Here is a 14,207-nt window from a genome sequence, read left to right as displayed (position 1 = left end):
GATTATCCAGCTTACACAACACCATTTATTGAAGAAATCATCCTTTCCTTTTGAGTATTCTTGGCTCCCTTGTCAAACATTAGTTGACCATATATTGCCATGGTTTATTTCTAGGCTCTCAACTCTGTTCTATTGGTCTATGTGTCTGGTCTTATGCCAGTGCCATACTGTTTTTCATAACTGTGGCTTTGTGATGTAGTTTCAAATCAGAAAATGTAATGCCCCTAATGTAATTGTTCTTTCTCAGTATTGCTTTGGCTATTTTTGGTCTTTTGTGGTTTCATACATATTTTAGGATTTTTTTTCTATTTCTGTGACAAATGCCATTGGACTTTGATAGGGATTGCATTTTATCTATAGATGGCTTTGGGTAGTATGGACATTTTAACAATGTTAATTCTTCTGACCCACAAACATGGGATTTATTTGTATCTTCCTCAATTTCTTTCATCAAAATCTTATAGTTTTCAGGGTACAGATCTTTCATCTCCTTGGTTGAATTTATCCCTAAAGATTTTATTGTTTTTGATGCAACTGTAAATGGGATTGTTTTCTTTTTCAGGTATTTTGTTAGTGTTGTAGAAATATAATTGATTTCTGTATGTTGATTTTGTATCCTGCAAGTTTACTGAATTTTTTGATTAGTTCTAACAGTTTTTGGTGGAGACTTTTGGATTTTTTTAATATATTAGATCATATCATCTCTAAACAGAGACAATTTTACTTCTTCGAATCCAATTTAGATACCTTTTCTTACTTTTTCTTGCCTAATTGCTCTGTACCATGTTGAATAGGAGTGGTAAGAATGCGCACCCTTGACTTGTTCCTGATCTTATAGAAAAAATTTCAATGTTCCATCACTGAGTATGATATTAGATGTGGGTTTGTATACATGGCCTTTATTATGTTGAGGTACATTCCTTTTATACCCAATTTGTTGAGAGTTTTTATCATTAAAGAATGTTTTATTTTGTTAAATGCTTGTTCTACATCTATTGAGATGATTATATGATTTTTATCCTGCAGTTTTCAAATGTAAAGTGTCACATTTATTGATCTGAGCATGTTGGACCATCCTGGCACCCCAGGGATGAATCCCACTTGATCATGATGTATACTTTTAATGGGCTGTGGAATTTGGTTTGCTAGTGTTTTGTTGATAATTTTTGCATCTACATTTATCAGGGACATTGGCCTGTAGTTGTGTGTGTGTGTGTGTGTGTGTGTGTGTGTGTGTGTGTGTGTGTGTTGTAGTGTCCTTATGTGGCTTTAGTATTAGGGTAATGCTGGTTTCATAAAATGAGTTTAGGAATGTCCGTTCCACTTTAATCTTTTCAAAAAAAAATTTTTTTTTAACGTTTATCCACTTTTGAGACAGAGAGAGACAGAGCATGAACGGGGGAGGGTCAGAGAGAGGGAGACACAGAATCCGAAACAGGCTCCAGGCTCTGAGCGGTCAGCACAGAGCCCGACGCGGGGCTTGAACTCACGAACCACGAGATCATGACCCGAGCCGAAGTCAGCCACTTAACCGACCGAGCCACCCAGGCGCCCCTCCACTTTAATCTTTTTGAAAGGATTTGAGAGGGATTGGCATTATTTCTTTTAAAATGTTTGGTAGAATTCACCAGTAAAACCATCTGGTCCTCGGCTTTTCTTTGTTGGGAGGTTCTTGTATTATGATTCAATCCTCTTACTCATTACTGGTCTGTTCAAATTTTCTTTTTTTCTTTTTTTTTTAAATTTATTGTAAAGTTAGCTAACATACAGTGTATTTGTGTGCTCTTGGCTTTGGGAGTAGATTCCCATGATTCTTCACTTACATGAAACACCCAGTGCTCATGGTGCTGGGAGAACTGGAGAGCAACATGCAGAAGAATGAAACTGGACCACTTTCTTACACCATGAACAAAAATAAATTCAAAATGGATTAAAGACCTAAATGTGAGACAGGAAACCATCAAAACCCTAGAAGAGAAAACAGGCAACAACCTCTTTGACCACAGCCACAGCAACTTTTTACTTGACATGTCTCCAAAGGCAAGGGAATTAAAAGCAAAAAAGAACTATTGGGATCTCATCAAGATAAAAAGCTTCTGCACAGCAAATGAAACAATCAACAAAACTAAAAGGCAACCAACAGAATGGGAGAAGGAATTTGCTAATGACATATCAGATAAAGGGTTAGTATCCAAAATCTGTAAAGAACTTACCAAAGTCAACACCCAAAAAACAAAGAATCCAGTGAAGAAATGGCAGAAGACATGAATAGATACTTTTCCAAGAAGACATGCAGATGGCCAACAGACACATGAAAAGATGCTCAACATCACTCATCATCAGGAAATACAAATGAAAAACCACATTGAGATACCACCTCACACTGGTCAGAGTGGCTAAAATTAACAACTCAGGAAACAACAAGTGTTGGTGAGGATGTGGAGAAAGGGAAACGCTCTTGCATTGTTGGTGGGAATGCAAACTTGTATAGTCACTCTGGAAATCAGTGTGGAAGTTCTTCAAAAAATTAAAGATTGAATTACCCTATGACCCCACAATAGTACTACAAGGAATTTATCCAAAGGATACAGAAGTGCTGATTCATAGGGTTACACATATCCCAATGTTTATAGCAGTGCTATCAACAATGGCCAAATTATGGAAAGAGCCCAAATGTCGATCAACTGATGAATGGATAAAGAAGATATGGTTTATATATACAATGGAATACTACTTGGCAACAAGAAAGAATGAAATCTTGCCATTTGCAACAATGTGGATGGAACTGGAGGGTATTATGCTAAGTGAAATTAGATAAAGACAGATATTATACGTGTGTGTATGTATATATACATATATATATTTTTTATATATATTGTAACTATATATATATATTTACATAACTATATGTAAATATATATATTTACATATAGTTACATATATATTGTAACTATATATATATATATATATATATATATATATATATATATATATATAGTTACAAACAATATATATAGTTACTAACAGAGAGGGAGGCAAACCATAAGAGACTTTTAAATACAGAGAACAAACTAAGGGTGAAGGGGGCGGGGCAGAAGGGGACAGGGAAAATGGGTGATGGGCACTGAGGAGGGCACTTGTTAGGATGTTCAAATTTTCTATTTCTTCATGATTCAGCCTTAGTATGTTTCTAGGAATTTATCTACTTCTTCCAGCCTATCCAATTTGCTATACTCTCCTCTTTTTAAATAATAAACTTAAAAAAATTAGAATAATTTTAGATTTACCAAAATATTGCAAAGGCAGTACAGAATTCCTATATACCCCAGACCCAGTTTCTCCTAATGTGACATTTTACATTACTCTGATATACTTGTCGCTGCTAAGGAACCAATACTGACACATTACTATTAGCTAAACTATATATATATATATTTTTAAATCTTACTAGTGCCTTTCTATATACTATCAAGGGTATATTCTATCAATATGACTTATCATTGATGATGTTAACCTTAATTACTTGGCCAAAGTAGTGTTTGCTGTTTGCTAGATTTTTCCACTGTAGAGTTACTTTCACCCCTTTTTCCATACACTATTCTTTGGAAACAAGTCAATGAGCCCAATCCACACTCACCCTCCCCCCTTATTAGCTACATACTGAAATATTTAGACATGAAATAACATGATTTTAAACATATGTTTAAAAATATTTTAGCAAGAAAAAAAAGCATAGAGAGGGGAGATTGATAAAATTAACTATGGTGTTATGCATATGACTGTAGAAGCAGGGAATATATATACTAGAAGACACAGAATTTAAAGCAAATCTTTGGGGCCTCCTTCACTGAGAGATCACCTACAGCATGTATAATGTCTAGAGTATCTATCTAACCAGCTTTAGGATACTTTTGTTTTCTTCGTAATCTGGACCCTGACCCTAAATTCCTGCCACCCCACCCCTCTCAGCTCTTCTTATACCTGTGCATTAACCTAATAAATTTCATTACATTTATTAAATTGGATTTTGTCTCTTATTAATATGGATTGAACGTTTGTGTTATCCCCCCAACTCCAAATTATATGTTAAAATCCCAACCCACAAGATGATGGTATTTGGAGGTTCGCTCTTTTGGGAGGTGATTAGGTCATGAGGGTGGGGCTCTCCTGACTAAGATTCATCCTCTTATAAGAGACCCCAGAGAGCTGGTTTGCCCCTTCTACCTTTTGAGGACATAGTGAAAAGACAGCTGTCTATGGGGAAGCCGACTCTCACCAGATGCTGCATCAACCAGTACCTTGATCTTGGACTTCCCAGCCTCTAGGATGATGAGAAATAAATTTCTGTTGTTTATAAGCTACCCAGTGTATGGCATTTTGTTATAGCATCCCAAACAGACCAAAATATTTGCAGAGCATAATTTACTCACATTATTCCTTTGGTCTAGCCAAGTAAGGTCCTTGCTTATCAAAGATGCTCAATAAATATTTGGGAATGGGTGAAAAAAATCACCTGGGCAGGTACTAGTTTCAAGGTGAAAATTCCTGGACCCTGCTCCCCCAAGATTCTGGGAATCTACATGTTAATTAAGCCCTGTCTCCCTGTTTGATAGAAGTGCTTCATGGACCATGCTTTTAGAAACACTGACTAAATAAATTACAAAGACAGAGACCATCTTGATGATCCCTGTGTTTAATACATGTTTCTGATGAATGGATACACTAATGAGTGAATGAATTTGTATTCTTTGTGAACAGATGGAAAGAGTATATCCACAACTAATTTTTGTTATCAGCTTTTGACACACTCATAGCTGTTGGTCACTTGCTTTGTTCTCAAAATCAGCTATTCATGCAAAATCATAAAAAGTATAAAAATGATGACTCTTAAAGGGTTTAAAAGACTTTCCCAAATTTTCTGGCTTCAAGGTGGCTAGTTCTGTCCATCTTTACCAATTTCTTCACTACACTGATTTATTGATTAGCTTTATAACCACCACTTTATTGCTGGCATTATGCGAGGCACTACAGAAATAGAGCTGAATAAGAAAATTCCTGGGGTGCCTGGGTGGCTCAGTCGGTTAAACATCTGAATTCGGCTCAGGTCATGATCTTGCAGTTCATGAGTTCAAGCCCTTCCTTAGGCTCTGTGCTGACAGCTCAGAGTCTGGAGCCTGCTTCAGACTCTATGTTTCTCTCTCTCTGTCCCTCCCCCATTCACACTCTGTCGCTGTCTCTCTCTCTCTCTCAAAAATAAATAAACATTAAAACATTTTTCAAAAATTCCTTGTATTCAACAGTTTCATGGTGGAAAAGAAAATCAACAGCTACAATACAATGTTTTAAATGTTATAAGAGAGAGAACACATTTTCCAGTGTAGTCTTTACAAGTCGTCCATGTAATTGCATGACCAGAGGGTGTTAAATCTCTAGAAATGTTTGGCCTCTACCTTTTGTGGCCAAGTGATCAAAATAAATACCTATTCCTCATTTTGTTGCCTGGGTTCTGTGGCTTAAAGATTCCACTCAGACAAGCTTCTTGGCTCCATTTGTGGCTCCTCCTCCCACGCTAGAGCCAGCACCAGGCATGGCAAACCTACTCATTTAGCTTGGAGCTCTCAGGCAGCCCACACATTAAGGGAAATACGATCAGTTATATTCTTTACAGTTTCCTTAAGATAAAAAGCACAACACAAGTGGATAGTACTTTAAATGTCTGGGTTGCAATATGGTATAGTAGAAGGAATAGAGAATCAGGAATGGGGGGGGAACAATAACAATAAAAACACAGACTTGCTTCTTTTGCCCCCCTCCCCTACTTTTTTTTTTTTTTTTTTTACATAAAGCTTTCAGTCCCAGAGCCCTTTTGTGTGTTAACTCTTTGACATTGAGCAAGTCACAGAGTCTCTGAACCTTGGTTTCCTTATCTGTAAAATGAGAGGGTGGGACCTGGTTATATCTAATGTTCCTTCCAGCTTTAAAAGTATGATAAAAGCTTTTATCTACCCTATGACTTCATGTTAAGATCCAGCTGGCTACTCCTCCCCTCTCCCAGCTCTGGGCTAAGCTATGGGATTGTGCCGTGAAAATATATGGACATGAATGAAAAACTGAAAATTATTTTGTGTATGTTGGGGCTTGCGGAGCTTAGAGTCTAACATTTAAAAAGATACAATCCTGGGGTTCCTGGGTGGCTCAGTGGGTTAAGCGACTGACTCTTGGTTTCAGCTCAGGTCACGGTTTGGGAGCTTGAGCCCTGCATCAGACTCTGTGCTGACAGTGCAGAGCCTACCTGACATTCTCTCTCTCCCTCTCTCTCTGCCCCTCCCTGCCTCTAGACAAACAAACAAACAAACCTTTGAGAATTTAAAAGTATTAAAAAAAAAAAAAAGATACAGTCCTGTAGAAAAGTTACACAGAACAAGTGGAAACTAGTGGAGATAGCCAAGAGGAAGCAAAGCACCACAGGCTTTTGACACATTCTGGACAGGACTGGTGGTCAGAATACATGTCCCTTCATCATTTCTATTCAAGTATGTTTGGTCATTGACCAGAAATGTAAGGAATGCTTACTGTTGCAAGACACTAGGTTAGGTCCCAAAAATATTGAGAGAAAACCAAGCTGAAAACTCCATTACTGGGCTAGAATATAGATAAAATTAAAACTGTTTTAAGATTTAAGGAGATCAAGCAACTTCTAAAAAAATGATAAGTAATTAAAATTTTATTTTATTTCTTTTTCAAGTTGTTATTAAATTCCAGTTAGTTAACATACAGTGTAATAACAAGTAAACTTTTATAATAAATATTGAAGGATTACAGCTGCATATAAAAATTTCTATACATATTTGTTGTTAAGAATTTCCCAAAGAATGAAAACAGAAAATGCTGTTTTGAAAGGGCTTGCCAAATTTTTAGTAAAAATAGTTTTCTGTATTTGGAGAAAGTGTAATACTGATATTTTAGATAAAGTATTGTGTTTGTCTTTGGACTTAAATGGTACTAGATAATTATGAAAATTGTTCTGTACCCATTTAATACAAAAGTGATGTAGTCACTTGGCATTATTATCTCAATGGTGACCAAGGTTAAAAAAAAATCTACCTTATCTATCTACCTGAAAAAAAAAATGAGAATTGTAAAACAGCTATATTATTTTTATTTTCCTATTTTGGGATTTGATCTCAAGCAGATCAACTCCAGGGACGATGGTCTTCATTTTAGATCACACTGTACAGAATACAGCAAATTAAATTTCAGGCTCCTAAATACTGTGAGGTCCAGGACACAAAGGGAAGGAAGAAAGGGTAAGAGGAATTACAACCAATTGCAGAAGAATGAAGAATGCTACCGATGGACAGAGATGGAGCCTGTGTGGCTGAAAACAGTGGTAATGTTAGTGAAGGTTACCACAAAGCTAGAAAGAGAGGGTTTGTAATTGGACAATGGGAAATGGAGTTTCATTTTCTAAGGCAGAGCTGTTTAAGATGATGATGAATTTCGGTTCGGGTTCCTGGGAGCAAATTTAAGTTCTGTGAGAGACAATGGTCATTCTAGTGAAGAAATTCCAAGAATTATGAATCACTTATTTAGATAAATCTGTGACATGAATATTGAAATCTCCTAGTAACACTGTCTGAGAATGTGGTATCTATGATTGCTGCCTTTTGGAAAGTATCAACCTTTCCTGTGTGGCCTGGTCAAATTTTGTTAATTTCCCATGGCAGATTTGGAAAGCGTGTATATCCTTAGTTTACTGTGCTTCTTTTGCTTTGCTTTCACCTACTCTGAGAGATTCTGTCTTTCAATAAGGAAAGACGTCTTAAATACGTATTAAATACGTCTTATTCTGATATTTCGTTTGTGCTTATATCTGCTCCATTATTCTTTGGTTGCAATCAACAGCAGAAACCAACTCTGGTCAACATGAACAAGTGGCAGAGCTATTGAGGACAGAAAACTGATAGAAAGGTTGGAAGCATGCAGTAGGTCTTAATTTCTACAGGTACTGAAACAACTTTTTCCATCCCACATGCTCTTCTTTAACGTGACTTAGACACTCCTCCCATCAAGAGATGGGAAATAGGCATCTCCCTTTTCAATCTAGGTAGATTTGTGACAATGTCAGAATTAAAGTCACATGACTTCTGAGGCTAGGTCATAAAAGGTGATATAACTTCTGTCTGGTCTTTATGGGATACTTGTTCTTGAAATTTAGCTACCATGCCAGAAGTCCCAACAGCCCTTGGAGAGACCAACCTGGAGAGGAACCAAAGTTTCTAGCCATCAGCTTTGGCTGAACCCTCAGCAGGTAGCCCAGCACCAAACTTACTAGGTAAGTGAGTGAGCCATTTCAGAAGTTGGTCATCCAGCTGTAGCTGATGGTCTGTGGAGCACGTGAGCCTTCCCAACCAAACCCTGTCCAGATTACAGATTTGTGAGCTAAGAGTTAATTGTTTTATTCACTAAGTTTTGAAGTGGTTCTTTGCACAGCCATAGGTAACTAGCCCAGAGAGCCAAGATTAAAAATGGGCAGGAAGCAAGGTGACTTCTGAGAAACAGAAAGGAAGAATGGACTCTGGCAAATCCCTATGGGTAGAGTACCACAAATGGAATGAATGACAACTAACCATTTTCATTCTTCTTGCCATTCTTCTAAAGTTCCAGGTTTTTATGAAGGGGGCCGCTTCAGTTCTGCTTTCAGATACCCACTCACCTTTTGACTCCCAGTGGGCAGAAAACCTAAGAAATAGCACCAGTAATCTGTAACCACAGGGAGACAACCATTCAAAAGGGAATATGGATACAGTATGTCTTGTAGTTTTCTATCATTGCTGTGATGAATGACCACAAACTTAGTGGCTTTAAACAACACAAATTTATTATCTTACACTCTGGAAATCAGCAGGTCAAAATGTGTCTCGTGGGGCTAAAATTAAGATGTCAGCAGAGCTGCATCCCTTTCTGGAGGTGTGAGGGGAGAATCTGGGTTTTATTTTGCCTCGACAGCTTCTACAGGTGTTTGCATTCCTTTGCTTATGGCCCCTGCCTTCATTTTCAAAGGCAGTAATGTTGCATTTCTCTGTGCCTTTCTTCCATGGCACATCTTCCTCTAGGTCTCCTTTTCTGCCTCCCTTTTCATTACTTTTAAGCACCCTTGTTATTACATGGGTCTCTCCTTGATAATTTAGGATACTCTTTTCATCTTAAATTCCTTAATTGAATCACATCTGCAAAGTCCCTCTTGCCATCTAAGATAGCATACTTGTAGGTTTTGGGCACTGGAACATAGACATCTTTGGGGAGCTATTAGTCTACCTACCATGGTTTACAAAAGCAGAATGGATACTGGGTCAGCTCACCACTGCAAACATATGTCCTTTATACTAGTCAATCTCAATGGTTTATATTTTCTTTCTTCATTTTATTCAATTCTTCAAGCTATCCTTGTTCCATTTTCCACTCAACTAGTTTGTAACTTAAACATCCAATTTATATTTGCCTATGTGGTGACCCTTATATTTATCATGCGTAACTGACTTACATTTTTCTGTTTAGAGATTGTATCCAAGTATATCTCCAAATAAGATAAAAAAAAATATCTTTGCCTGGTTTTCTCTCTCTCTTTTTTTAAACTTGTAAGATTATTTTATTTAATTTTAATGTAATTTTATTATTTTTTTTAGAGAGAGAGAGAGAGAGAGAGAGCGAGCGAGCAGGTGAGGGGGAGAGGGAAAAGGAGAGAGGGAATCTCAAGCAGGCTCCATACTTAGCAGGGAGCCTGAAGTGGGGCTTGATCCTAGGACCCTGAGATCATGACTTGAGCCAAAGTCAAGAGTCAGGTGCTCAACTGACTGAGCCACCCACGTGCCCTGATAAGATCATTTTAGTTATAAGTTATCATTATTTCATTTTTACTTTGTGAATCAGCAATGATAAAGACAATGAATAGTTTTAATTTTTATTTCCTGTAACAAGAAGTATTTGGTTACAAATAACAGAATACGTTTGGGGCACCTGGGTGGCTCAGTTGGTTAAGCACCACTTTGGCTCAAGTCATGATCTCATAGTTTGTAGGTTTGAGTCCTGCATCAGGCTCTCTGCTGTTAGCTCAGAGCCTGGAGCCTGCTTCGCATTCTGTGTCTTCTCTCTCCCTGCCTCTCCCCCACTCACACTGTCTCTCTCTCTCAAAAATAAAACAGACATAAAAAAATATAACAGAATACTCAACTAATGGTGGCTTAAACAAAATGAGAAAAACCTATGTCTCATGAGAAGGAGTTCAGACGGGTTGCCCCTGGATTAGTTAATTGAGTGGCTCAATGATGTCATTAAAGATCCAGATGCTTTTCCTCTTTTGTTTTCTTTCCCAAGTTCATCCTGACCTGCTAGGGAGATGGCTGTTATAGCTCCAGCAATTATGTCCACACAAACCCTGTCTGAAGACCATGTATTAGTTACCCCTTACTGTATAAAAAATCAAATGGCTTAAAACAACAGTAAAATTCATGATCTCTCATGGTTTCTGTGGGTCAGGGATTTGGGAACAGCTGGATTGAACTGTCCTAGTTCAGGCAGGAACTTCATGAAATTGCAGTCAGAGCCAGCTGGAATTGCAGTCATCTGAAGGCTTGATTGGGCTGGAACATCCACTTCAAGGCTCACCCACAAGTCTGGCAAGGGGCATGAATGTCCACAGGATGTGATGAGTGACTCCCCCTAGAGCAGTGATCTTGCCTGCCAGGAGACATCTAACAATGCCTGGAGATATTTTTGGTTGTCACAACTGGGAAGGTGTTACTGAGAGCTAGTGGGTAGAGACCAGGAATTCTGCTAAACATCATACACTATAGGGTAGCCCCCTACAACAAGAGTTATCAGACCTAAAATGTCAGTAGTGTTGAGGTTGAAAAACATGGCGTTCAAGCATATGAACCAAGAAAACAAGGTAAACGCTGAAATGCCTCTTATTACCCAGCTGTATTCTATATTAGAGGGACCTACACAAGGGTGGAGATACCAGGAGGTGAGGCTTGTTGGAAGCCATCTTGGAGAATGGTTGCCACAGGCAGAAAGCTTTTCCTGGCCCTCTTCTCTTCCCTTTGGTCCCTTCTTTTCTTTTTTCAGTTTTCAAACAGGAAAACCATTTTTATAAGACACACCAGACTTTTCTTCACTCCCCTTTAGTCAGTGTTGCAAGATATGTTTGTCCCGTTATCCCATACGTTAGAATGCTTTGTCCTAGGGACAAAGCACTGGAAAGGGGTATTGCTGATGAGAAATAGGTGATCTGGTTAGAATTTTCTTTCTATCCCTGATGCTCTGAAATTCCATCATGATATGTTCAAGTGTGGTATTTTTTAACTTATGCACTCTATAGGAGATTTTAGCCTGAAGATACGGGACCATTTTCTATTATTTCTCTGAGTATTCCCTCCTATCTATTCTCTAGATCTCCTATCAGATGAAGGTTGGAACTTCTGGATTTATGCTCCATATTACTTAAATTCTTACTCTGTTGCTACATACTTTCTTCTGCAATTTGGGATCAAACTGGGCCCAATCTTCTAGATAACAAATTCACTCTTCAGTTCAGCTTGAGTCAGTATAGCATGATGATTAAGAGCTTGAGTTCAAATCCTGGTTCAGTCATTTATTACTGTGTTGCCTTGAGTACGTTAATTAAACTTTTAAGTCTTCAGTTTACTCATATGGAAAGTGAATATGCTAATATTATTGCCTACTTTGGAAGATTATAAAGATTAAATATGTTAATGCATGAATGCTTAAAGGAGTATCTGCAGCATAGTATTACTTTCTATTGTTCAATCTATATATTCATTTTAAAAATTTCAATTAATATACTAATTATTCATCTAACTGGTTTGTTTGCATAATAACTTGGTTGTTTTATGACTGTAAGATCCTGTATTATTTTTTGAGGATAAAACATATATGTTATAAAGCTCATTTTTAACAGTAACTTTGGGTTTTCAAACTGTTTGTTGATTGGAGTTGGTTCTTCTCTTTCAAAGTAATAGATTTTTAGAAATGATTGGTGATTCAGGGCTGTCTACTCATCTTAGTGTTTGAAAATCTCATTTGCCTATCTGTGGTACCAGTTCTATATTCTGAGTGCTTGCTTTGCTGACTGGGGTGGAAAGTGGGGCAGCAAATGTCTTGCAGCGCGGGGGATGCGGGTACTTCACCTTCTGTGTGTATGCGTGTGTGTGGTCTCCTTTCTCCTGGCAATCGGTGAGCAGCTCCTTGGGGTGATACCTGGTCTCCTTGGCCCAAGCACCTATACTTATGGAGAGCATGTGTCAGCGCTGGGGGTGGACATGTGTACCTGCTGATTCTCATGATCTTGCTTGATTTTCTTCATATCACTTATCACCATCTAAAATAATGTTAGTAATGGATTATTTACAATTTTATTATTTGCCTCTGTGAAAGCAAATCTTCAGGACTTGGTATTGTGACTGGCACAGTAAATGATTTATATGTTTATGGAATGAATGAAAGAATGGATTAATGGGTTTAGTTACCGTGATGAAAGTCCCAGTTCCTTGTAGCCATTGCCTCTGAGCTTGAAGCCTTCCCAGCTCTCACCCTGGTCCTACCCTGTACAGTTTTGGTTTACAGATCTACTGGCAATCAAATCCTATTTGCTTTATATAATCTAGGAAGTCCTCTGAATTGCTAGACCACTGATACTGTCTTTATTGTCTTCTAGAACTCTAATGAATTTTTTAAAATATATTTTCTGTTATATCTAGGGATTTGTGGTAACAGAAGATATACAGAGTATGCTTTTAAAAGTTCCACAAGCTGTGTTACTGATTTCCAGTGTTTATTTTAGTTGGAGCATGGATATGGCATTAAATAACATTGAATCTAATAGAGGATTCTCTCTTTTTTTATAAATATTTTTAAAATATAAAAAAAATTTTAAATATACAAAAAGATCCAGAGAACAATATAATAAATATGAATTAGTAACTATTCAGATCTAACAATTCCAAACATTTAGCAATATTTGCTAGAGATCTTTTTTTCTTTTTAATAAATTAGGTCTTATTGTTGGATCCTCCTTTGTACCTTCCCATTCCACTTCTCCCTTGTCACTGTCCTGAAGTTGATCTGTGTCCTTCCAGCCTATGCCCATGCTTTTTATAATTGGCTATACATTTACAGACATAAACAGCATATTGTATTGTTTTACAGGCTTTCAAATTGAACATAAATGATATCAGTTCTTTCAATCCTTCAGATTACATGAAGAGGAAAAATCTCACTTCGGTCAAATTTTGAATGCCTTTTCTGGCATTTATTAACTCCTCTTTTTAACAAAGGAAGAGCAGGCCCTAGGCTAGAAGCCTGGAGCAGGCAATGATAGCTAGAATTAAGTAATATTTATTTTCCATTGTATTTATTTTGATGGTTTTCTTTTATTTTTTAGCAAGTATTGCTAGCTTTCCATTTATAGTAGTCATTTATGTTTCCTTTTAAATTAAATAAGAAAAAAAGAAAAGTATGGATTTAGAGAAAAATATTAAGCAGATAATAAATAGTATGGGGGGTTCACAGACACGGCAAAAAAATAGGGGTTTGTATTGGAATGGCTGAAATTTGATACACACTTGACCTAAAGGATAAAGTCCAAGTTCCTTAATGGGACATGCAGAGCGCTACCTGATCTGACCTTTGCTTCCCTTCTCAGTCCAGTCACCACTACTACCTAGCCTCCAGCACAAACAGCCTGGAGTTTGCTCCTTCCCTTACTAGCTGAAGGTGGCCTGGCTATTGCAACCTTTCCTTTTATGGTATTTCCTGCATCCATCACCACCCCATTCCCCCCCCCCCCCCCACACACACACACCTCCACCTGACTCTCAGCTCAACCAGTCAGCATCCAGGAAGCCCTCCCCCATCACTGGATTGAACATATAGTCTTCCAATTCTAAATCCAAGGGTGGAATTTAGTGCGTTTCACGGCATCCTCATGGCCTGAACAGCTTACTAAGGTGGAAGAGACCATTCATCCATCTGTGATGTTTCAGATAAAAATCTGGGGTATAAAATGAAGGTTATCCATGAAAAAAAATTTTTATCTCATTTTTCCTATGTCTGGAGTTTTAAAAATAGTTATGTTCACAGATCTAAATACCTGATCTTAAATTAATGATTTCTTTCAACATGAGAAA

This window comes from Neofelis nebulosa, chromosome 5 (genome assembly GCF_028018385.1).
Source record: "Neofelis nebulosa isolate mNeoNeb1 chromosome 5, mNeoNeb1.pri, whole genome shotgun sequence".
Lineage (NCBI taxonomy): Eukaryota > Metazoa > Chordata > Mammalia > Carnivora > Felidae > Neofelis > Neofelis nebulosa.
The sequence above is the reverse complement of the archived record's forward strand: the minus strand, read 5'-3'. Positions refer to the sequence as shown.